Source organism: Canis lupus, chromosome 23, assembly GCF_011100685.1.
Source record: "Canis lupus familiaris isolate Mischka breed German Shepherd chromosome 23, alternate assembly UU_Cfam_GSD_1.0, whole genome shotgun sequence".
Taxonomy (NCBI): Eukaryota; Metazoa; Chordata; class Mammalia; order Carnivora; family Canidae; genus Canis; species Canis lupus.
The window spans coordinates 50,280,124-50,306,298 of record NC_049244.1 but is presented as its reverse complement, the minus strand read 5'-3'; the positions used below and the strand labels follow the sequence as shown (position 1 = coordinate 50,306,298).

The window sequence follows — 26,175 nt, the reverse complement described above, 5'->3', positions numbered from 1 at the left end:
CTCAGGGGCTCAATCTAACCACCCTGAGCTGAAATCAAGAGTCGGAAGCTTAACTAACTGAGCCACCCAGGCACCCCGTCGAGGGCTCTCCTTTAAGAGAAGACTAGAGTGGATCATTCTAGAAGTCCTACTCTAGCTATGAGCTAACATACAATAATACAACAATAATTAATTGTATATTGCTATAAATAATACAATTATTGCTCGGCAAGGAGTGAGCCCTCAGTAAAACCAAACAATGTTTATTGAGCGCTTGCTACATGCCAAACAGAGACAAGTGTTTTACATGCATCATCTCAAATGTTGAGATATTACAATTGTCCCCATTTTATGGATGAGAGACTGAGTCTGCAGAAGGCTAGACAACTCTGTTGAGGTCACAGAGCCAGTAAATGACAGAGTCAGAATTCAAGCCATATCCGTCTCACCAGGTCCTGGAATGCCATGATGAGGTTCATAACAGGCTCCTCATGTCATGATTTCTGATGGGCAGTTCTCCTTAAGACACGTTGAAAGGCCCAGAGTTCTAGACCTGCCCAGTGCTGCCTCCCTCACACACTTTACAATCTTTTTACAAACTGCAAATCTTTTCCACAAGCTGTATCCCAACTCCTGCCTAGGAGCTCCCAGCTTTGGTTTTCCTTCCATTCTTCGGGCCTGGAGAAACTGGAGGTCAGTTCGTTTCTCAGGCCCATCCTCCTGAGCATCGGTTGGCTGGAGTGTGTCAGCAGGGCCTCTCTGAGCCCCCGGCTCCCACGTGATGCGCACTCTGATTCATGGGCCCAGGATGCACAGCACAGATGCTGGCGTTGATCCTCCCGAGGACACATCCTCAGGCTGAACCACCTACCTCTGTGTTCGCCATCCGGGCTGGGTCTAAGAGTCCACAGATTCCCACCACTTCCTTTAGGCATGCAGGATCCAGAGGCTAATCCTATAAGGTCTTACAAGGGTCCATGCATAGACTAACTAAAGTAGCTTGCCATCCTAGAATTCATGCCCGGAGCCCTCCGTCTGTCTGTCCTATGTGCTGATCAGTTCTCCATTTGCTTTCACTTCCGTTCCTTCAGCCTCCTCCAACTCTGCTCTGTGTTGCAGGAGGCTGACACCTGCGAACAACATTTCTCAGACTCCCTACTGATTTCTCTCTAGGTTCAGCCAATGGGAGCCTGGGGTGCGGGGAAGATGTTGGGACAAAAGAGAGGGAGAAGACAAGATGTTCTCTTCCCTCTCTGCTTTAGGCAACGTCTCCAGCATTCGCACATCTCCAGGATTCCAGCCTCTCCCAGCCAGCCCCTCCCTCTTTATTTTCAGGCCCTATCAAGCAAGCCCCCTAGCTTAGTTCCAGCTCTTACCAGGTAGCCCTGCCCCCTGGGCTTTAGTACTTTCTCCATCTGCCACTTGAGCAGGATGGTATTGCTAATCTTTGAGCTGCCTAGCTGTCTACTGTTTGGCCAGGCATCTTTCCCAAAACCTCCATGACCACACTAAATACCCTCTACTGAACTACCCAGTGAGGACGCTGGTTTTCTGGCTAGAAGCTGACAGATACAACATACTATCCCGCTGGTCTAGGAGACAGAGCGAGAGGAGGATATGGGAAGGAGGAGGGGAGGGGAGTGTGGGAAGGGAATGCAGTGGCCACAGGTCGGGAGCCTGATGCCATAAGGAGCCAATTGGCTCCAGCGTGGAACTCCAAGCTAATTTTGTGACCACCTTTGGCATCTATACATCTCTTCCACTTTGAAGAACTCAGCTAAGAGGCTTCGAGGGTCTAGATTCTCCACTGCCCCGTATGAACAGCCTGCATTTGGCCTGCCTGCTTCTTCAGGGCTATGTCACTCCGGTCTCCAAGTCTGAGAGCAGGTCCAGATGCATCCTGTGGTTTCCTCCTGTAGAGGGGAAGAAAAACGTTTCCCTCTAACTCTTTGGTTCAGTGCCTGGGGAGCCTTCAAATTCAACTGACAAAAGACAGATTAATAAGAGGAAAATAGAGTTTATTAACAAGTACAGCACATTTACATGGACGGGAAACTCAGTGATGAGTAGCTGAAAGAGATGGTGAGGACTTGGGCTTATGTAGCAGCCTAACAAAGAACAAGAAGTGTGTAGAGAAGTGACAAGACAAAGGAAAGGGGGTTCAGTCTTCTAGGGGCAGCAAACTGTGAGAAGATAAATATATGGAGAGAAACTAATGGAAGAGGAGGGTTAAATCTGGAAGGTTTGTTGGGTAGATTCCCCTCGGTGCCATATCTGGGCTCTTAAGAGTCCAGAGTTGTCTCTAGTGATTCAGAGTCCATCTCTGGCTTTAGGCAGATGGTAGAAGGGGCACAGTATTTTTTATGGCATCTGCCACTTCTCAATTGTCTTCAGCTCAAAAGAATCTTTATGCCAACGTGGCATGTTTGGGTGGCATATTCTGACCCCCACACTCTTCTTATGGCTCTTTGTTGCCTCAACTTCCCCTACTCCCCTGACTCCACTAATTAGGACAAAAGGGAGAATTATCAGGATCCTCAGACCAACACTGCAGCTAGAAAACAATTAAGAGAATCCCCACCAGTGGCTGTCACCTGCACTGGCACATCCAGTCCATTACAGTGTGTCCCACGGCCCCTTCTCCACTGCCTAACAAAGAATTTCCCTAATGTCACCATTAATCAGAAAACTTCATCCCCCCTCTTCCAGGTGACCAGAATGCTGCTGCACTTCCTACCACCCCAGGAATTTGCTTTTAACCAACCCAAAGAAAGCATTACAAATGCCTTAAATATGTGATCTCTTGCAGATGGAGTCTTCTTTTTAAGACTTTTTATGTATTTATTTGAGAGAGAGACAGCACAAGTGGAGTGGGCGCACTGTGGAGACAGAGGGAGAAGCAGACTCCCCACTGAGCAGAGAGCCTGACTCGGGCCTGATCCCAGGACCCGAGATCACGACGCTAGCCGAAGGCAGACGCTTAATGGACTGAGTCACCCAGGCGCTCTGCAGACAGAGTCTTAAAAGTTCTCCATAATCCATAACTCATGCGTAGTCTCTGAGACACTTCATTCTTGTAATATTTTCTCAGTAGTTCTACCCTCCAGGGACACCAACTCTGAGCTCCCCAGGCCCACAAAATCTTTGTTTTCTATTACCTGGTAACATCCAGCACAGGCCTTGCTGCTTTGTCCTACTGTCATCTATTTGTCCATCTGGCCAGTAGAGCCTGGCCAGAGTGCCAGTCGGGTCTACCAGATGCAGTGCTGCTTGCGCCACTTGGCTGGCTTTGCCATATCCCTCTAGGGGGTGACAGGCATTTTAGGGCATGTACTTCCCTTCCAAAGCCTGGCCTCCTGGCATCTCTCCCCCTGGAATTCCCTGCAGAAACCAGTCCCAGTCTGGTGCCTTACCTGGCCAGGCGATGCCCCCACTTGCTGGCTGAAACACTGCCACAATCTTGCTGAAACTCTAGTCCCCAAACTACCCCTATTTTCCTTTCATTCCTCTCCTTTGAAAGGGTCTTCAGAAAACTTTTGTCATTCATGAGGTACCAAGAGGTGTATCCAACACCCCACTTCTAAGAGTTTGGTTATCGTGATGACCATTCCTTTTGATTCAGACACACTGGACACCACAGCACAGTTCAACGTTTCTAACACTGACTCAATCAAAAGTTATCAGGTATTCTCTCCTAAGGGGGTGAGCATCTGCCACCATCCCTGAAGAGGGGCAATGTAGGAAAATTCTACATGGCCCTATTAGCAATGCAACCAGGGTAAACATGCATGTTCATGGAGCTTCAAGTTTATTCAAAGACTTGGAGAAACAAAGTGAGGCGTCTGATAATCCAAAACAATTATATAAAAACTAATATGGATAGTAAGAGTAGACAAATATTCACATGTTTTTTTAAGACAAAATGAGAGAATTCAAAAATATGTCAATGGCCTGCTTGGGGCTGGGTCCTTCATTCCCTTAGAGGTATGCATTCTTTCTTCTCCACCCCCACGGTTTCAGGGATTGAGGTAGTAAGACTCTCAGGGGGGCTGCTCACAGCCAAGGTGGGGCTTGAACTCACAACCTGAGATCAAGAGTTGCGTGCTCCACTGACTGAGCTGGCCAGGCACTCCAAGAATGGGGGAGTCTTTAGACTTAAAGAGTTGCTTCGAATGAATCATTTAATCCTTTTGACTTTGTCTTACTTATCTGAACATGGGACCCAATATTACTGGATTTCCTCTTTAATAAAGGATGCATTCTTGTTCACATTTAAACATTCGTGGATTCAGATGACATCTTACAATCAGTTGAGTATATTCAATTGGGTTGTGCTGTTTTTGCCCCAAATGCACATCAATACATCCAGAGTGTATCTCAGAATCAGTAGCGTTCTTGAGAGCTACGTGTCTCAAGACACAGCCCTGCTGTAATTCACAGGCACTTGTCTCACTAAAGTCAGTAAAGTGGAGACATCTGCAAAGATCTAGCCGGGTCTGAAAGGTGACTTTGTGCTCTCGGTGTTAGAAACCAGGCACAAGCCTGCTGGGCACACCTTAGATTTCTTTTTTTTTTTTTTTTTAATTTTTTTTATTTATTTACGATAGTTACACAGAGAGAGAGCTAGAGAGAGGCAGAGACATAGGCAGAGGGAGAAGCAGGCTCCATGCACCGGGAGCCTGACGTGGGATTCGATCCCGGGTCTCCAGGATCGCGCCCTGGGCCAAAGGCAGGCACTAAACCGCTGCGCCACCCAGGGATCCCTAGATTTCAATGAATGGAGCAAACCGCGCGTGAAGAGCCTTCACGCCGCCACATTAGTGTTTAATGTAAAGCCAACATCCTGCCCATCAAACATTGCTCGCCATTGCTCAGAAGTCAGAAGGCTTTGCAGGATGACTTTGATGACCAAGACTCTTTAAAAAGATACCTGTGGAGGCGGAACCTTTCCTCCCCAAGTAAGTGTCCCTGGAGTAAATACTTCCATTGACCTTAGACAGGACTTCAGGGCTTTCCTGAGTGGAGGCCCTCTTGCACTCTGGGGGATTTTCCAACCATGTGCTTTCTCACCCCCTAAGAAATAAGTGGTGCACCACTTACTGCACCAAAACTTATGGAGAAGAAGGGTCTGGATAAATGGCTCCCAAAAACTCTCCCCAGGAAGAACTGTTGCTTCTTTCTCTCCAAGAGGAAACAAGGAATTCCCAAGAGGAAACCACAGGGTGTGGATTTAGGGGAAAAGCCTCATAGCTTTCTTCTACTTGAGGCTTGATGAAAAAAGCCAAGAGAATCTTCAAGGTGCACAAAGGGACCCAGCTGATCAAGAAGGGAGTACAGCTGGGGATCTGCACTGTTGACATTTTGAGCCAGTCAATTCTTTGCTGTGGGGGGAGCATTCTGTGCTCTTTGGGGTATTTTAATAGCATCCCTGGACTCTCTTCCTACCAGATCCCAATAGTACTAGATACTCATTTGTCACAATCAAAAACGTCTCCAGACATTGCCAATGTGCCCAGAGTTGAGAACCACTGACTAAGGCTAAGAAAAGTGTAACTTAGCTAATAACAACCCATTTTATTTCTTAGAGTATCTCTGTGCTACATATGTCACCACGGGTTCAGGGAAGGTGCTAAGGCCATAGGAGATACAGCAAAATCCAAGATGCAAGGATTTAGACCCCCTCAGGAACAACACTACCTGAACTGAGTACCAAAATGAAAGATAAGGATTTAACCTAGTGTCACCAGGCCCGTGTACAGCTGGACAGGCTGGGCACTGTACAATTCCAGAAAATGCCATTCCCATAGACTATGATATGAATGGTGTTCCCTGCAGTTGTGCGGTGCAACAGCCCAGGATGCTGCAATGCTTCAGCCATCTGTCTCCTGTCTGGTAGAGAGAGAATCTTAAGAAAAAGAAAGAATAAAACTAGTACACAACATATATGGGTCAGGAAATCATGACTCACCGTCTCAGCTTTAAAATGGGATACCACTTCCAGATGGCGCCACATTCTCAAAAATTAACAGAGAGCTTCAGATCTAAAATATCTTGCAACAAAAATGTATTTTGCATTTCTTTTTTGTTGTCAGGGCTCTACTGGATGGCTTGAAAACAGTAAGGAAAGAGTGTGGTGCAGTGTAGAGTAAGCCTGGGAGTTCTCCTGGGAAGCTCTGGATTTGAGTCCTGCGTCTACCACCCAACAGCCCTGCATCAGCTCCCTCCTGGTAAATTGGAAGCGATGGCAACTATTCCAGCCCCAGAGTGTTGTGAGGATTAGCAAAGAAGTGAGACAATGAGTGTGAGTGTACCTTGTGAGGGGGAAAGCACGGCACGACCGCCGCTCAGTTTCACAGCCAGCCCATGTCCCAGAGATTTGAGACGCTTTTTCAAAATGTCAAAGAACGCCTGTCTTCTGTAATCCATTTTTAACATTTCTGGAAACTCCCTCTCATCCTTGTCCTCAGCATATCTATTAATTGAGAATGCTCGGGAATGTGCCAAGACCAGCTCTCACCAGCTCACCAGAGCCAATTATGTGCTATGCCTCCCAGGTGCCAAATCCAGCGACGTCACGTTACTACCTTCAAACTGGCCACAGGGAGAGTGTCGACACCGTAGGAATCAGCAAATGCCACGAAACTGGACCTTTGTTTTCAGCGAGCCGGTTGTAGGTCGTCTCTAAAGGGGCCTCCAGGCCCAAGAGTAACTATAACCCAGCAAACAGATTACAAGTCTAGAATGGGTGAAACCGTCATCTGGACACTAGTTTTCCTGCATCAACACTCAAATGATGCACATGAAATTTGAAAACGTGTAACCTAAGAATTTTTTCTCCATGGTCCTTTTTTCCCTTTCTCTCTGTTAGATAAAATTCCTGGAGGTCACTAAAATAGAAATTATCTGCATTCAAATCAGGGAGGAAAGAAAGACACAACTTTGACCTAGAAGAATGTGACACTGGATTGTGAAAGGAGAATACGTAGCATTTTCTGGTGTCAGCCTCTGTCCCGGGAGGTCTTAGGTTATTAAATATAACTGCTCGAACAAATAGTACTTCTCCTCCTGGGAGAACTGGTTCTTGTTCTGCGGCTCCCAGGACAAGCCGCGCAAACCCAATTAGTCAAAGAGCCTGCGCCAGATTAAAACCCTCCCCTGACTCCTCTGGAAAAGCCTCGTTAGGCCTCAGGTGAAGTCACCCAGGGCAGCCTTACCTATGTGGAACGTGACGCCAGCCACTGGCAGCCCTGGCCCATGGCCCTGTGCTCGAAGGACTCACTGTGGTGGGCTCTCTGTCCATTCAGCTTCAAGTATTCCTCACTCATAAGAGCCTCCCTTCGGCCAGTCTCCTTTGGACTCCCAGGTGCCCCAAATTAGCTCTAAAGTCATAGATCAGTAGACCCAGAAACACTCTCAGGCCTATTTTCCTCCAATCTTTCTTTTATAGGTGAGGCCCTGAGAAAGGTAGCTACTTGCCCAAAGTGACGGCAAAGCCCTGACCAAGGTAGAGCCTGAACTCAGGCCTGCGAGGCCCAGTCCGGGGCTCTTGGTCCTGAAATTCTGCTCTTCTCTCTTGCACTGTCTCCCGTGGAACCGGGAGGAGAGGCGGCTCCCTTCGGGGAAAGGAGACGCTGGAGCTTTATTACCTACACACTGGAGCAGTCAGTTTTCAGAAATCCCCAAATCCATGAGAATGTCAAAGTCGCCCCCAACCCCGCCCGTCCCCAGGTGCTCAACTATCAGAGATCTCACTGAATTTAGTTTGTGATGCAACTATTCTTTTTCATCGATTGAGTCACTTTTTTAAAAATCCTGTTGCTGTCGTTGTTAGAGAGACAGCGAGCACACACACAGCAGGGGTGGGGACAGAAGGGCAGAGGGAGGGAGAGAATCTTAAGCAGCCTCAACGCCCAGCCCAGAGCCCCACGCAGGGCTCCAACTCACCACCCTGACGTCATGACATCTGAGCCTAAATCAAGTCGGATACTTAACCTCCTGAGACACCCAGGCGCCCCTAAAATCTTTCTGATGCGTCCCCTAAATAACTGAGTTACAATCCACAAACAGGAGAGAATTTATTCAGAATATCCCGGTGGCCTCCTTTTAGAAATAATTCAAGGACAAAAAAAAAAAAAGAAATAATTCAAGGACAAGTAAATAAAAAGCCTTCCGTCATTCACCTAATTGGATAAATCTCTCAACAGACCCTTTCATGACACCAGTGACAGAAAACAGAATCCTCCATTTAATTCTTCAATGTGAAAAATAGGTTCTACGCAATACAGACCCTAAGAAATCATTTTACCTTCAGCCTTAAAAAAAAACAAAAAAGTTACATTACTTAATGGTTTTGCAGATTCCTTTGAGAACGTGGTCAAACAGTATAGATTCTCATGGGTGGCAACGCAAACCTTTGCAAGGAAGAGTCGTGGGCCTGTGTCTTCATGTCTTGATTACCTGCCTTGCATTTTGATGATTCTCATCATCCGCAGGGGATGAACTACTTCATTTTTATATCACAGAGAGCATTGCCAAGTCACAGGGCCGGACGCACGTGCGTCCGAAGTCCTGGAGGCCGGCGCCCTCGCCCGCAAATGGGGACGTGAGACCCAGGGCGGTCCTTGGATGCACACGAGGTCCAAGAGCTTATTGGGCTCCGAGCCAGAAACAGAACCCGCCCCTCCTGGCTCCCCCGACGGGCTGTTAATAATCATTCTCACCGCTCATGCGGCCTCTCCCGCCTACCAGTTTCTGTGATATGTGAAAATTACAAAGGTATTATTTCTAACAAATGTTTTCTGCCATGGTTACCATTCAGTGTTCACATGGGTAACACTAGGATATATATACTTTGTCATTGACTGTCCCCATGGTCCTTAAAATATTGTACTGGCCGGGGGGTGGGGGGGAGAGTCCAGGGATAGGACTCAGGTGGGATGCAGAGTTTGAACCCCAATTCCGTTGTGCAGAAGATAGTAAAGTTGGGCAAGTTATTTCATCTACTTAGGCCTTTGAGCCTCAATCTCCTCATCTAAAAATGGAACAGTTAAGGCAGATTTAGTAGCATTCGGGCATTCGTGCAAAGCCCCTCCAATAGCATCTGGCTTTGGAGGAGCTGCGGAAAGAATTTTTCCTTTGACATTTGAAATCTAGCATGTGTCTGGGCTGCCTGAATTTATTCATTCATTCATTCATAAAATATTTATCAGGCACCTTCTGTAACTAAACATTGTCCTAGATGCTGGAGATGGAATAATGAGCCAGATGGACAATACCCTGGGGGCGTCAGCCAGGATCTCGGAGGGGACACACGATGAAGCTGGTTTTACACATGTTAGAAAAAGCGCAGAATGGACTCAGCTGCTACTGAGGGAGTAAACTGCTGGGGTGATGCTCTGGGAACCAGACGGCAGGCAGACAGAGAGCCCTTCTCCGCCTCCCACCTCCAGGCTCCCTACCCACAGTCCCGCAGAGGCCCAGCTCGCAAAGCAGGAACGCAGTTTGCAGTCCCGGCCCCAGCATCACAAAGCAAAGCAAACGGTAGGTTTGGACCTTAAAGACAACATTTTAACAACTGAGGAAGCTAAGCATTTGGCTCCCTTTAATCACAAGGCAAGGTGACTGAGCCTCAGTGTTTTTTTGCAGATTTGAAAAGAACACTTGCCATCTACTGCTTAGAATTCTAAACCTCCTGTTGTGAAACCAGTTACTCAAAACTGCACGCCTGCATGATTCCTTTTATTTCTTCCAAGGAAACATCTCGCTATGAGCTCATTTATTCCAAAGTATTTTTCTAAATATTTATTTATTCATGAGAGACACAAAGGGAGAGGCAGAGACACAGGCAGAGGGAAAAGCAGGCTCCCTGCAGGGAGCCCGACATGGGACTTGATCCCAGGACCCGGGGGTCACACCCTGAGCCAAAAGCAGACACTCAACCACTGAGCTACCCAGGGGTCCTATTGCAAAGTATTTTGATATTGCAATAATTTTAATCAGACGACACATAGAAAAGGGAGAGGAGAATGAAGGATTCAGAAGATGAAAGAGATCTACAGGGAAAGAGCTAGAAAAGAAATTTGGAAAATGACAACCAAGAAAAAGTTGGAGAACTGACGTCCCTTTGGAGAACTCTTCTTAAGTTTTACCAAGTGACAGGCAAACATGAGTCTAATCCATCCCCCTGCAAAATCTACGGTAAGATTTGCATCCCTCACAACTGCTTATGAACTTGGATTTAGTAGTAGTGCTGCACACCTCGTCACGGGAGACCAAGAGGGACACAAGAACACGCTGGAGCCATTATGTCATCCTTACATCTCTATCTCCCAACTGGTAAAGAATAAATAGAATGGCAGATGTGCTCATTCAAATGAGCCCTGGTGTTGTGCCAGGGCTCATTTTCAGAAAACAAAAATCCATCTAATTAGCACAAGGAGAATCGTTCTAGATCTGTGCTGTGCCAGATCCGCTGGGAAGGTGAATAAAACTGAGCCTAGGCTGAGTTTCCAGGAACACTTCCCAAAACCTCAATACAGAATCAGGCCGCCACGGAGCAGCTGCCTCACAGAGTCAGCAAGTTACCAACTGCTGGATGCCCCACATTGGTCACAACCTACCCCAGATCGCGGTGGCCAGTTGATCCTGGAGTCCCGCGATCGAGTCCCGCATCGGGCTCCCTGCATGGAGCCTGCTTCTCCCTCTGCCTGTGTCTCTCCCTCTCTCTCTCTCCCTCTCTCTCTCTGTATTCTCATGAATAAATAAATAAAATCTTTAAAAACAAACAAACAAAAAAGTATTCCACTTTTCCTTCTGAGTAATAAATTTCAGATAGAACTGCAACTGCAAGAGAATCTATGCAATGTCGCCTTTAGTCCACTTTTGGAAAAGATTGGAATGGAAGTTGAGTCCGGCCTCACCACAAGACTGCCACAGTAGAATTCCTCCACGTGGAAGCGAAACATAACAGAAGTCTCTAGAAATAAAAATCATGTGGTGCTAGCAAAAATTTAGAAAAATGGGGCAAAGGGACAAAAATCAGAATCCAAAAAGACACTCATCGATACATGAACATTCACTGACATGAACATATTTAGTAAAAAGATAAATATGGCATTTCAAAGTGGTGGAGAAAATATAAGATACTCTCAATTAAATGAGAGTTGGAACAACTGGTTAACCATGTACCCAACTCTAAAGCCATATCGTTCAGAAAAAATTCAGATGCATTAAAGAACTAAATGTTAAAGAGCGTAACTGTAAGAGTGTTAGAATAAATTATAAAATAATACTGTATTGTCTTGGAATGGAAAAGCTCCTTAAATGAGCTACAAACTCAAAATTCATAAAAGACAAAAAATCCTGACACATTTTGACTCCATAACATTTAAAACTTCTACCTCCCGGAGATCCCTGGGTGGCTCAGCGGTTTGGCGCCTGCCTTTGGCCCAGGGTGTGATCCTGGAGTCCAGGGATCGAGTCCCACATCGGGCTCCCTGCATGGAGCCTGCTTCTCCCTCTGCCTGTGTCTCTGCCTCTCTCTCTCTCTCTTTATGTCTATCATAAATAAACAAATGAATAAATCTTTAAAAAAAAAAAAACTTCTACCTCCCAAAGCCCACCACATTAAGTTAAGACGAGCAATATCCTGGAAGAAAGTAATTGCAACACACAGAAGATTAATGACCAGAATGCTTCATAAGCATGTACAAATCAGAGAAGCTAAACAAGTGAAGGAAAATTTTACCAAGGATATATGGAGACATTTCTCAAAGAAAGACAAATAGTCAATAAATATATTAAAAGACATTCAGCTTCACTAGTAAGCAGGGAATGCAAATTTTTAAAATGACACACCATATCCATCTATACAGTGACAATAATTCAAAAGATTAAAAGTTTCACATCAAGAATGTCTACTCTCACTACTCTGTTGACTATTGTTCTGGAGGGCCAAGCCTGTGTGAAACAGCAAAAATGACGAAACAAAAGAAGATTGGAAATGAGGAAATAAAACTATCTACAAGGCAAGTCCCAAAGATTTACAAAAATCCTAGCAGAATTATAAGTGGGTTTAGTAAAGTCGCAAAATACAAGGTCAGTATTCAAGTCAATTGCATCCCTATACGTTAGCAATGAAAAATTGAAAACTGAGGGGCACTTGGGTGGCTCAGTCCATTTAGCATCTGCCTTTGGCTCAGGTTGTGATCTCAGGGTCCTGGGATTGAGCCCCAAATTGGGCTCCCTGCTCAGCAGGGTGTCTGCTCCTCCCTCTGATTTCCTGCTCCTACTGTCTCTCTCTTCCTCTCTTTCTTTCTCTCAAATAAATAAATAAAATCTTCTTTAAAAAAAAAAAAAAGAAGAAAAATTGAAAATTAAAATCTTAAACAAAAAGTTGCCATTTAAAATAGTGTTGGGGATCCCTGGGTGGCTCAGCAGTTTAGCTGGGTAGTGTTTGTGTATGGTTAAACTTTAAATTAAATCGGCCCAGGGCATGATTCTGGAGTCCCGGGATCGAGTCCGACGTCAGGTTCCCTGTAGAGAGCCTGCTTCTCCTTCTGCCTGTGTCTCTGCCTCTCGCTCTCTCTCTCTCTCTGTCACTCACGAATGGATAAATAAAATCTTTTAAAAAAAAATCAATAAGCTGGACTTCATCAAGATTAAGAACTAGTATTCTTTGGAAAACATTACTAAGTAAATGAAAAGACAAACTACAGATTGGAAATAAATATTTACAAAACACATATGTGCTAAAAGACTTGTATCCAAAATATGTAAAGAGCTCTTTCAATTCAATAGTAAAAGACAATCCGATTTTTTAATATCATTAAACATCAATAAAACATCTAAACATCATTAAAAATCAGAGAAACACAAATGAAAGCCATAATGAGATCCTGCTATATACCTACTAGAAAAGCTAAGATTTAAAAAAAAAAAAAAAAAAAAAAAAGCAAAAGGAGGCACCTGGGTGGCTCAGTCAGTTAAGCATCCAACTCTTGATTTGGGCTCAGCTTATGATCTCAGTGTCGTAAAATCAAGCCCCATGTCAGGTTCCATGCTCAGCACAGGGTCTGTTTGAGGTTCTCTTTCTCCTTCTCCCTCTGCCTGCCCCTGCTTACTTCCTCTGTCTCTTCTCTCTCCCTCTTTAAAATAAGTAAATAGGGATCCCTGGGTGGCGCAGCAGTTTAGCGCCTGCCTTTGGCCCAGGGCGCGATCCTGGAGACCCAGGATCGAATCCCACGTCGGGCTCCCGGTGCATGGAGCCTGCTTCTCCCTCTGCCTATGTCTCTGCCTCTCTCTCTGTCTGTGTGACTATCATAAATAAATAAAATTTAAAATAAAATAAAATAAAATAAGTAAATAAAAATAAAATATTAAAAAAATTAAAAATAATAAAAGTAAAGGAAAGAAACCTGACAATACTCAGTGTTCCTGTGGATGTGGAGTAATTGGGACTCTCAAGCATTGCTGGTGGTAAGGCAAAATGGTCAACAGCCACCTTGGGAAACATTTTCATATTTAATTTAAAGTTAACCACACACAAACACTACCCAGCTACCACACTTCTAGATATTTAATTAAGAGAGATGAAAGTACATGTCCACAGAAAGAACCATATGTGAATGACGATAATAGCTTTGTTCATAATTGCCAAAAAAAAAAAAATACTAGATGCTGGCAAAAAAAACCTCAAAGGTCAGCTGGCAAATGGATAAACAAATTATTGTATATCCATACAGCATAATGCTACCTAGTAACAAAAGATTGAAGGACGGACAGACAACACAAATGCATCTCAAAAACATGCTAAGTGAAAGAAGCCATGACATGCTGTGATTCATATCACATTGTAGAAAAGGCAAAAGTAGATTGCATCAATGACTGCCAAAGGGAAGAGACGGACTACAAAGGGACACTAAGAAACTGCTGGCAGTGATGAAAATGTGCCACGTCTTGGTTACACGATTTTGTAAGCCTTTGACAAAGACCATCAACTGCACACCTAAAAAAAGGATGAGTTTACTACCTATAAATGAGACCTCTGTAAACCTGACCTAAAAAAATCCATATGGGGCTGCCTGGGTGGCTCAGTGGGTTAAGCATCTACCTTCAGCTCAGGTCATGACCCTCGGGTCCTAAGGATTGACCCCCAAGGCAGTCGGCTTCTCCTCTCCCTCCACCCCTCCCCACAGCTCATGTATGCTCGTTCTCTCTTTCTCTCTCTCTCTCTTTCTCAAATAAATAAATAAATAAATAAAACCTTTTTTTTAACTCTGTGCTTTGATGAGAAACTTTTTAAAAATACGTTGCTGTGCTCTTCCCCCCATCCCCACCTCAACCCCTTCCTTGTATATGAATTTCTTCCAATTCAGCAAGAGCCTGAGAATTTTTCAGCAAATATACAAAATGAAAGAATGATTTGGTGCTGGGCAGAGGACTTACATATAAGAAAGCTTTTGTCCATAGAAGGAAAAGAGGAAAGAGGCAGTGAGAGAAGGGAAGAAAATGAGAAAGAGAGCCTTCAAAGCCCAAATATATTGAGAATGAATTCCATTATTCTAAAGATTCCTTTATAAGCCAACACTTGGCCAGCTGAGCCTAAAAATTCCAAGATCCGAAAGTAAAGAAAATTCTGGAGTTGATACCCACCCAAGGAGGAAGTGAGAGCATTCTTGACTGAGAGACAAGACTGAGGAGAGAAGGAAAGGACACAGTATCAGATGCCCTCGGGGTCAGTGAAGAGGAAGGGAGGCTCCTGAGGGACTCCCGGGGAGATCCTGCCCCCTTGGCATAGCCAAGCATCCACAGTCAGCAGAGCACTGCATCCAGAAGAGCCCAGGGGAAAAAAAAAACAAAAACTGAAAGCACTCACTCTGCAGCTTGCAATCTGTAGAATGATGTGGAGAATGCAGTGTGGTGGTCCTGAACCCTCCCCCCAGAAAGGGTTCTGGAAAGACGTCCCAAAAATGTGACTAGGGAGCATTAGTATTTGTGGCACTTGGAAAAAATGCAATGGGGTGCAGACTCTCACTTTGTACTCTATACTTCTGTGTTGTTTCATTTTTTTTCTTAAGATGTTATTTATTTATTCATGAGAGAGGCAGAGACATAGGCAGAGGGAGAAGCAAGCTCCCTGCGGGGAGCCCGATGTGGGACTCGATCCCAGGACCCCAGGGTCATGCCCTGGGCCAAAGACAGACGCCTCACCGCTGGGCACTGCTGAGCCACCTAGGCGTCCCTCAATATTTATTATAATAAATATACATGTGTCATTACCTAGGTAGTTAAAACTAAATTTTAAGGTTTAAAAGAAGATCAGTAAATACAGGAAAATGTAAATGGCAAAATTAAAATCATACATGACCTCTGCTTCCAGAAAGAATCATTGTTCACATCTGATGTGTAGAGTTCCAATATCATCTAGAAATATACTTTTATATAAAAGTACAATTGTGCCATAATATTGTTTCGTAATCTATCTTCCTTAACTACACATCATGAACATTTCCTCCATATAATCAGAATCACGGTAATTACGAATGTCATTTTTCAGTACAAACTTTTGCTAAAATCCTGAACACCCTGTACTTTTTTCATACAATGCTACATCAGGAAAGTGTTTCTCCATGAAATCGCCTTTAAAATAGCTGTATTATATTTCACCGTGTTTCTATATCATAATTTATTCAACTAACTTCCTATTGTTGTAGTTTAAGGATCTTGGGGGAGGAGGACACAGCAAATAAGCTCAATGCCAAAGATAAATCCTTTCATATACTCGAAAGTATTTCCCATGGGTAAATTTTTCTAAGTGGAATTATTCACTTAAAACCAGGAAAACATTTAGACTATTTCATAACATATCCTCGAGTTTCTTTCTGGAGAGCTTGAACCAGTCTTCACAGACACCAGTAGGAGAAGGCCCGTTGCGTGTGTTATACCTGCTAAGAATGTGAACTCCGTCAAACTCTTCTGCAGGAACCAGAGAGAACAGGATGCAGGCACGTTGCTTCACCGTGGCTCCGTGGCTATTGGGCAAGCGTTGCCAGCCTGGCATCTGGGGTTTTATTTTTTATTTTTATTTTTTTTTATTTTTGGCATCTGGGGTTTTAAAGCCAACATCACAAGCACCTTGGAAGCACCCTCTCCTAGAACAGTCTTAACTCTAGAGGGAGGAACTCTTAGGACACCCTTACAACTGGAGAAGAAATCTAGACACAGAAAGGATAAAAGTCTTAGGGAAAGTAAGTGATGTGACCCAAGTATTTTACGTGTCCTTAAACTGTCTCTTTTCACTGATCAAACTCTGGGCATTCTTCAAATGACCATGTGCGTCTGTTAGTTTCCCTGGCTGTGGCCCCGACGACCCGAGGTTGCACCTTCATTCTTCACAGCTCCTCTCTGCATTCCCCTTCTCCCTCACTGGTGAATACACGTCCCTGCTGGGACCACCACAAGGAATGAGCAGGAATTTGGCCATTGTTTAAAACTGACCCATGGAATCCTAACTCTCATCATTAACTGCCTGCCCCCTCAAAAAAAAAAAAAACAAAACAAAACAAAAAAAAACAAAAAAAAAAACCTTATAAATCTTAGCCCAACCCAGATTTTATAGCTCACTCTATCAGCGAAATGGCCCCTTGTCATCAGTGGGCAAATAGAAGCACATAGGACTTCTCTGTTTTCTGTACTTTCTGTGGGAGTCCTGGGTGCATAAACCTGCCAGTGGGCACAGCTTCATATCATAGGTCCAAAGGCTTTCTGAAGGGCCAACTAGCCTCACCAGCTCCCTCTGTGTCTTGGTTACCCTGACCCAAAACACCAGCCTCCAGTTCAGCAGGGACTCGATACTGTATAGTGATAGGGACAGTGACATCATTAAGTGATCAGGCTTCTAAATCTGAGAAACAGCGCGTGGCCCCATGTCACCCTGCTTCTAAAATGCAACATTGATGTGCTAAGGTCAAGGCTAGGTATCCATTTACTGACCTTTAAATTGGAAGTCTAAACAGAGGTTACAGTTTGAAAACAAACTGAGCCAACTTGCTTTTTTTATGGATCTTTCACTTCCTTTGAAGCAGAAAATAATGCAAAGAGATCATTAAAAAAAATAGGTCACTATTATTTTTTTTCCATGCTTCAAGGCTTAGAAACATTTACAGTTGGTGTCACAATGGGGGGCATTAAAATTCAGGCAAGAAATACGACAGATATTTTCTGCGAGCACCCATCTATAAATGATTCATCCCATCTTCTCTGCAAAATTACCGTATGTCCATCCCTATGTAGTCCAGTACCCAGGCAAACACAGGCACAGAAAGGAACAGAATACTGATATAAAACAAAGGCACCCGATAAAATTTTGTACTGATCAAACCACAAAAGTTCTTTGAGCCCCTGTCACGTGGCAGTGCTGACCAGGATCGCTTCTTCCCTGCTCCTGACTCCTTGCGTATTGAGGAAGTTCACCTAGTGTAACACCCTTGGCCTCTCTTCCCTGCTTACTCACTCCTGAGGGGAAGTATGGTGACACTGGTGGAGCTCAGACACCTTATCTATCATTTTCTTTGGGACTGAGATGTCCCTAGGGAATGGGGATTTTTCCTTGTTTTCCCATGACCCGAGTCTTACCCAGAGAGTTCCTTGTTATGGGAGGGGAAGTGGGGGTGGGGGGCTGTCCCAATCCCACATTGCCATTAACTAGAGGGGTCGGTCTATTTAATTCTTGGGATCAGATTTAGGTAAACCCACTTGACTCACAATAAGTTCATCCTCAAGTTGGTGTTTACCCTAAAAATGATGGCATTTGGCCTCCCATTTGCTACTGTTTAGCTTACATCTTCATTCGTTCTAAACCCAGAATAGAGAATATGATTTGTTTGGTGCATTGTCCACGACTGCAACATTTCATGAACTGGGAAGTGAAGATGCCCCACACTAAAATGTAAGCAAAAGCATGGAATTGAGAAGGGCAATATCCTCATGCACGGAGGTTTTTCGTAGGGCCAAGAAATAATGGTTGTGAGCCTTGAACTTCAGCGGGTAGGCAAGGCATTTTTATCTTAGTGGTTTAAAGTTTATATTAAACACCCTTTAGCTGCTGTGGCCCAGGCCAGCGGATGGAAGGCGTAAGCTGGCAGCCCACTATGTTGACCTTGACAGGTGACTATTGCTCGTGGTGGCTTTGTCCATAAGCTAAAGACAATTTCTCTGGAGGCAAATCATCTCAGATTCTGTAATGGTGTTTTAGGTACCCGTTAGCATGGCATTCATTGTAGAGCAGGGCCATGTTTGAGAAAGGTATCATACAGCCACAGCCATGGACTAAAATAAAATACAATCCAGTGCCAGTAATGCTTAGGGACTTTAAAAATGAACAAAAATTTAATATGCCTAGTTCCATCTGTATCTTGGTTATGTGGACGTGAAATGCTAGCCTCCCAGTGTGGCAGCCACCCCAGGAATATTCAGAATGCATTTACTGAGCACCTGTCATGACTCACACCCTCTACTAGGACCAAGAAATACAGAGATGAACAGTCCAGAGCTCCCTGAGCTCGCTCGTGGAGCTCCCTTCCGAGAGCCATGACAACGTAAGATGGCAGGCGTCATAATCAAAGCAGGTGCGGAGTGCTTCAGAGCTCTGGGAAGTTCCCTGAAGCCAACTTAGCGGAGAGAACCTACTCAGAAACTTCCCCGGAGAAGTGACATGTTACCTGGGTCTTCACGGATTAGAGAAAGTCGGCAAAAGAGCAACAGAGAAGGAAGGGATATTCAGAAAGGAGGGGTCGCCTTTTCTCAGAGGAGATAAAATCAGGGAACTGTAAATAATCTAGCCAGGTGGAAGGGAAGCCCCCAAGGATCGAGGAAGAAAGAGTTTCAGAAGAGAGAGGTAAATGGGGAACAAGAACATAATGGTGAAGGAATTTAGTCAGAAAGGGACAAAATTAAATACACACCTTAGAGGACTCTTGCTGCAGAGAGGAGCCGGCGAAGGGGGACAGGAAGTGCTCAGGCCAAGGGTGTGTGAAGGATGGGCTCAACAAACAGGAAAGCACCCATCCGAGAGTCATGATGAGTTTGGCACTGACAGGAAATGGTGGCTGATTGTGGTGTGTGTGGGACTTAGAAGGGGGGCAGAGGAGGGAGCTGAAGGGAAAGAAAATGTGGAGAATGATCCACAAGTCTCCGATGTTAGGAACTCTGTGGCCCAGAAGCACCCCTGACTGTCACAGGAACTAGAGCTGGGCCCACTGCCCCCACTGGAGTCTTAAATGCTCAGGGCATCATGGGGCTGGGACTAAGCAGACATCAGAGCCAACTAGTTAATAATAATATTACAGTAGCCAACAGTCCACAAAATAACCTGTATAACTAGGTGTTGTCACCGGAATGTTTGCATCCTTCTCAAACTTCACACGTTGAAATCCTCACCCCCAAGGTGATGGTACCAGGAGGTGGGGCCTTTGGGAGGCAATCGGCTCCTTAGGGATCCGTGCCCTTATAAAGGAGGCCCAGAGATCCCTTCCACCAGGTAGCAGCAGACCTTCCCCAGACACTGAACCTGCCAGTGCCATAAGCTTGGGGCTTCCTAGGCTCCAGAACCATGAGAAAGATGAGGAAAGGAGAAAAGGTGGGATACCTGGGTGGTTCAGTCGGTTAAGCGTCTGCCTTTGGCTCAGGTCCTGACCTCAGGGTCCTGGGATTGAGCCCCACGTTGGGCTCCCTGCTCAGCGGGGAGTGTCCTTCTCCCTCTCCCTCTGTTCCTCTGCTCATGCTCTCTGTCTCTCAAATAATAAAACCCTTAAAAAGAAGGAGAAGAAGAAGAAGAAGAAGAAGAAGAAGAAGAAGAAGAAGAAGAAGAAGAAGAAGAAGAAGAAGGAGGAGGAGGAGGAGGAGGAGGAGGGGAGGAGGAGGAGGAGGAGAAGAAGAAGAGGAGAAGAAGAAAAAGAAGAAGAAGAAGAAGAAGAGGAGGAGGAGGAGGAGGAGGAGGAAGAAGAAGAAGAAGAGGGATCCCTGGGTGGCGCAGCGGTTTGGCGCCTGCCTTTGGCCCAGGGCGTGATCCTGGAGACCCGGGATCGAATCCCACATCAGGCTCCCAGTGCATGGAGCCTGCTTCTCCCTCTGCCTGTGTCTCTGCCTCTCTCTCTCTGTGACTATCATAAATAAATTAAAAAAAAAAATTAAAAAAAAAAAAAAAGAAGAAGAAGAAGAAGAAGAAGAGGAGGAGAAAGAAGAGGAAGAAGAAGAAGAAGAAGAAGAAGAAGAGAAGAGGAGGAGGAGGAGGAAGAGGAGGAGGAGGAGGAGGAAGAAGGAAGAAGAAGAAAAAGAAGAAGAAGAAGAAGAGGAAGAGGAGGAAGAAGAAGAAGAAGAAGAAGAAGAGAAGAGAAGAAGAAGAAGAAGGAGGAGGAGGAGGAGAGGAGGAGGAAGAAGAAGAAGAAGAAGAAGAAGAAGAAGAAGAAGAGGAGGAAGAAGAAGAGGAGGAGGAGGAGTCCTCCTCCGCCTCCCTCCCTCCTCCATCTCTCCCTTTAGACCCAGTTGTTTGTGTTTACTCAGAGATATGTGAGCTTTAAAATGGGAAAAAATACGCAGGAAATTTTTCATTTATATTTTTCAATTACTAGCAAGCTCTGGCATCCAAAACCATTTTCTACCCAGGTGGCTTTATCTGCTTTTAAATGATTCCCTTATTAATCAGAATTTCAAAAGGCTGCAAAAGCCAGTTCAAAATAATGGGATTACTTGGGGAATTGATGCCAAGTGCTTAAACTGTAGTCTTCTGAGGTTCCCCTTTGCTTTTGAACATGCACTTTAAAGTGCAACTGTCAAATGTCTAAATTATATCAGGAAATCTGACGTGACAGTGTCCAACTAGCCACAAATTGTTCTGCTCTTGGTCCAGGCCGTCATGATCTCTTGCCGAGATGACAGTAACCGCTCCTGAATGGGTCTCCTGGCTCTCAGCCGTATCCCCCTACAGTCTCTTCCCCACAGAGTAACCCATTCATTCTCCTTTGCTGCATGGATCCCACCGTGTGAATATATCTTGATTTATTTACCCACTCCACTGTTGATGGGCACGTGGGTGGTTTCTTGCTTGGGCAATCACAATGACCCACCTCATCTTTCTGGTAAGCATACAGACAGTTTCCTTAATACACTCCCGGGAAACGAACTATGAAGATTATCCTGAAGCATCTAAAACCAGTTGTCATCCATGTCCAGCTCTAGCACATATTTCAAGATGACACAGGTTTAAGTCACATTTACTTTGACGATATGGATTTGAACACTTTCTTTCTTTGGCCCTACCATCCTTGTCCTGACCAGCTTGGATCTTACTTCCAGTATTTCCTCCCCAGTGGAGGCTTTGTCTTTGAGAGCTACTCTCATTTCATAGTTTCAAGAGTTCCTAAGTCCCGGATCCCAGAGTAGCCACCATCAGACCTCCCCACAGTCTATTGACATTCAGCCATGAATTAGAGCCTGCACAGTACTCTTCCGGCCTGCACTGAAGATGTCATCATAAAGCAAAAGGAACTTGGGTCACTGTTTGAATCACGAATCGGCAGGAAGGGCTGACACACTCGGAAGAGGAGAGTTTAAAGTACAAAACAAATGAAAATAGGGTGAGGAAAAAGAGAGGCAGACTATAGAGAACAAACCGGTGGTCACTGGAGAGGAGGCGGGTGGGGGATGGGTTCAACAGGTGACAGGGATTGAGGAGGGCACTTGCTGTGGGGAGCACCGGGTGTTGTAAGGAAGTGTTGAATCACTAAATTGTACCCCTGAAACTAATATTATACTGTATGTTAACTACCAAGAATTTCAATAAAAATTTGAAAAGAAAAACATGAAATAAAAGCCTATTGACATGAGCAAAGTTACAGGATCTAACAAAGGATGGTGAACCACCCCCCAACCCCGACCCCTGACAAGGAACAATGAGAAGTTGTTCTTACACTGAGGTCTGAAAGAACAAGGGGCTAGATCGGCAAAGTGACACCTGGTGAGAGTTGTAGCCATGGAGAGGGGCCTCTGGAGAGGGATGAGTCATGGATGAAGCAGCAAAGACCCTGAAACCTCTCCTCCCCTCACTGTCCTATCTCTCATTGGTGCCTCTTGTTGGCCAAATCTGCCGGAAGCTGCAGGACAAGGGAGGTTATGCTCCCTACCCTATAGGAGCACAGCGCAGAGTGGGGAAAGCAGTGCATGGGTGCGGCGGGGCAAACACAGATTATCCAGCAGCTTCCCTGAGTCACTGCCGGGAAGGGGCCTGTCCAGGAGAGCGGTCTGGTCTGAGCACTAGCACATACATCAGTCTCAGGATGTGTTAAGTGTTAACCCGCAAAGCCTCTGAGATGTAGGGGCTGTTGGTTGTACTAGCCTACCCTAGCTAACGTATCTGATTTCTTTGCATTTCCACATTATGTCTTCTGTATCTGAATTGTTTTTCCAAATCTATCAGGGGAAATGTGTAACTATCCTCCCAAAATGTAAATGAGTAAATTTCACAAAGATTTTTCACATAAATTGTTAATAATTCTATCTTGAGATTATAAATAATTACTCTGCCTTCAGATGTTCCTAATAGCTGCTTTACAATGACAGCTCAAAGCGGAAGAATTGTAGGGGGGGGGGCGGATAAAATATAGCATTTCTTCAAAAACGAGAATATAAGAAGGAGAAAATGCCACGGAAAAATAGTCAAATGAATACCACAGAAAAATTCTTTTCAAGACTACCCAATCGCATTTCAACTCACCTCCTTCCTTTCAGCTCTGCTTTCCCTTCTCTTCCCCAGTGAAGTGCTTATTGCACTCAAACTGGCCCCTACTACTTAGAAACCCACCAGGTTTCCCCAGTAGCCTTTTTCCACCTCCTCTGGCCCTGCTAATGCTCCAGACCTCCTCAGTTTACACAGAAACATCATTCGTGGGCCTTGCTACGTGAAGGATTAGCTATCAATGTTCCCACAATCACAGCTTGATCACATCATAGGACAATTGTCAGTTATTACCTTTCATCCCAAATGATGGCAAGTACCTGGAAGTGGGAGACAAGACCTTGTCTTTGTACATCTCCTATGCCTAACTCCAAATCTGATGTACACCATCCTTTCAGTAGTGGATGGATGGATAGACAGGCAGACGGATGGATGGATGGATGGATGGATGGATGGATGGATGGATGGATGAAGTACTATTAGAGCATCAGAGGAAAAAGAGAATAGTATGAACAACATGAAATCAGGAAAATAGAAGGTAAGTTCCAGGAATTGCCGGCATCCGGTTGGGTTGTTATACATGGGTAAGAAGGTGGCAGGTGAACAAATGTTGAAAATAGAAGATGAGAAATAGTTTGTAGGGCCTTCAATGTAGCTGGACTCACACTGCAGAGAGTTGAGGAGCCATGGGAGCTGATCAACAGGGAAGAGGTGAGATTAGATTTGTGTTTTTAGGAAATTAATCTGGCTGTTGGGATCTCTTTCCCTTTTTGATAATATATTCACTGTCTATCAAGAATTTTCTTTGCCTTAACCCAAACAATCAATCTTATGGTGTAGGTTTGAGTAGCCCCGATAGACATTTCTTTTTCCAAAAGAGCTCAAACCTGCACATGTCTAGATCAGCCTTGAATGTTGTTTTGTAATTTTTTTCAAATAATTAGTCTTTATGCTGCTCCTCAAGCCAGTAACCACATTATTTTGATGCAACACCCTGAAATTAATTCTGAACTGCTCCCCAAGGCCCAGCATGTGGTTACCAGCAAATGTTCACCCACAGCAGGGAGCGTCACTAGTGACTTCTATATGAGATTCTCTTATAAGACAACATTTGCTGATAGGAATTCCAGTCATATTTTTTACTAGAAATAATTTTTAAATGACACATTCGAATGAAATCTTGCCATTTGCAACAACATGGCTGGAGCTAGAGAGTATAATGCTAAGCAAAATAAGTCAGCCAGAGAAAGACAATTACCATATGATCTCACTCATATGTGGAATTTAAGACACAAAACAAATGAGCAAAAGTTAAAAAAGAGAGAGGAAAACCAAGAAACAGACTCTTAACTATAGAGAACAAACTGATGTTCATCAGAGGGGAGTTGTGGGGGCGGGGGGGGGCCGGGAAGGGTGAAATAGGTGACGGGGATTAAGGAGGGCACTTGTTATGGTGAGCACTGGGTATTGTATAGAATTTTTGAATCACTATATTATACACCTGAAACTAATATTACATTTGATGTCTCTAAGTGGAGTGTGAATTAGATAGATGATAGAGAGAGAGAGAGAGAGAGAGAGAGAGAGAATACATTTGCCCAAAGAGAAAAATTATCTTTCAATGTTATAAGAACCATTTTAATACTTGATAAGTAATTGAATAGATCAACAATAAAAATTAGACCATCATCTTTGACAATTACGTATTATTCAACTCATCTGCCATAAGCCAGTCTCTGTGACAATGCATGCGTGCCAGATCAACAAGCAATAACTTCAGATAATTTTAGATAAAAGTTGTATCTTAAAATGTTAAAGTTTTACAAGTAAACATTAAAGTTAAGCATGCAAATTCGGTTGATACTTTGTTTTTAATAACATTTATTTTCTCTGGTTTCCCAAACTTATTGCTGATCTGAAAAATAAATAATTACAAAGAACATAAGTCCAATAAGGCAGCATTACTGAGCTATGTGGTATGAAAGGAGATAATGAAGCCTTTGATATTGCCCAGATGTACCTCTGGAGGCAACTTTTTAGATGTCTTATATTCAGTCATCAACATTTCAGAAAAGAAATGGATTACTCTGAGATTGAAATATTTTGAATTTGAAGTAAGGCAAATCACTAGACTTCAGTGATCTTTCAGCATTTTTTAAAACTCCAAGATGGAACATTGAAAAGACTCAAGTTGCATGATAACTGAACAAGAAGTCAACTCAGATTCTCATTTTCCTATTGATACTTGTATAAAAAACCATCCTCTCTTTTCCAAAGTCCATTCCTGGGTCAAGTAGAGGGCAAAGAAACAATCTCCCCACTCTTCATGCTGTGATATGGGCTCTTCTCTAAGAATCCAAGTGCTGTGACACAAAGCACTGTAGAAGTTTTGGAGATGGGTGGGTGAATAGATGCTAACCCACAAAGCACTGGGGTACCATTAGCCCTCCAGGAAATGAGCTCATTTTTGAGGCTTGCTGGACCTTGGTATAAACTTCCTATTTAAATTACAGGAAGTTCATCCCCTTCATCTGGTCTGGAATCATCTTTACTTAAAAATAAATCAATAAATTCCTGACAGATCTGTCCTGCTAAACTAGCCATCATGGTTTCACTTTTTGCTCCAACCTGTGTGCATCTCTCTGCCCAGTTTGGTTAATTGATATTCACAAGTTCTCTTAAATCAAGAGCTCTTTCTGATCTTGCTGGTGTCCTAGAGTCAAGTATGCACGTGGGTATCTGGTTTATCAGTATTTCTACAAATTCTGTTTTTCCACACATTTCATTCATATGCACATAAATCTATGTAGCTCATTTTTAAAGTTTTGTACCTGGAAGAAGATTGAACCTATTTTTATAACAATCCAGTTAACTCTGGATAATGAAAGAGTAAATATCTATCATTTAATTTATTCTAAAAAATCTTGCATTCTAAGGTATAAGAGCAGGTATGCTCTAGTTCATGTTGCTATTGGGTATTCACTATATAATCAACATAACAATTGCTTTGCTGATATCTTAATTCCCCTCATTTTTACTTTTTAAGCAGAAAAATGTTTTGAAACGCAAATATTTTACTACTATTATCTAGGAAAAGCTGGAGAAGGGGGCCTTACCTTCTCCCAGGAAGAAATATGTCTATTCCTATTATGAATTCGAGAAGGAACTGGGCTTTGTTCACAGTTCTTTCAATATTATCTATATGCTGCAGAGTCCTTTGAAACACAAATTCTCTTATCCAATGCTCTGCTCTGAGGGAAAGTTTATGAGCAATTCTTACCTCAGTCCAAATAAAACTATCTATTCCATATAAGCATTAACAAGATGTCTCTTTTGGTCCCCACAAGGTGACTATGTTTGATGTACATTTTTAGACCAGATACCCATGATATAAAAATAAATATATTCAAGAGACAGGTTTTTTTTTTAAATTCATCCTTTTAGGTTACTCGTACCCTCCACATTAC

The 26,175-nt window shown here is 43.9% G+C and overlaps 1 long non-coding RNA gene across 1 annotated transcript in view; it reads right to left on the bottom strand.

Moving 5' to 3' along the window:
• Positions 1-226: 226 nt before the first annotated feature.
• LOC111092010 overlaps positions 227-26,175 on the bottom strand; it is a 51,772-nt gene continuing 25,823 nt past the window's right edge. Inside the window, exon 8 of the long non-coding RNA XR_005376749.1 lies at positions 227-1,892. This is a non-coding gene — a long non-coding RNA (uncharacterized LOC111092010). The remainder of the gene's footprint in view (positions 1,893-26,175) is intronic.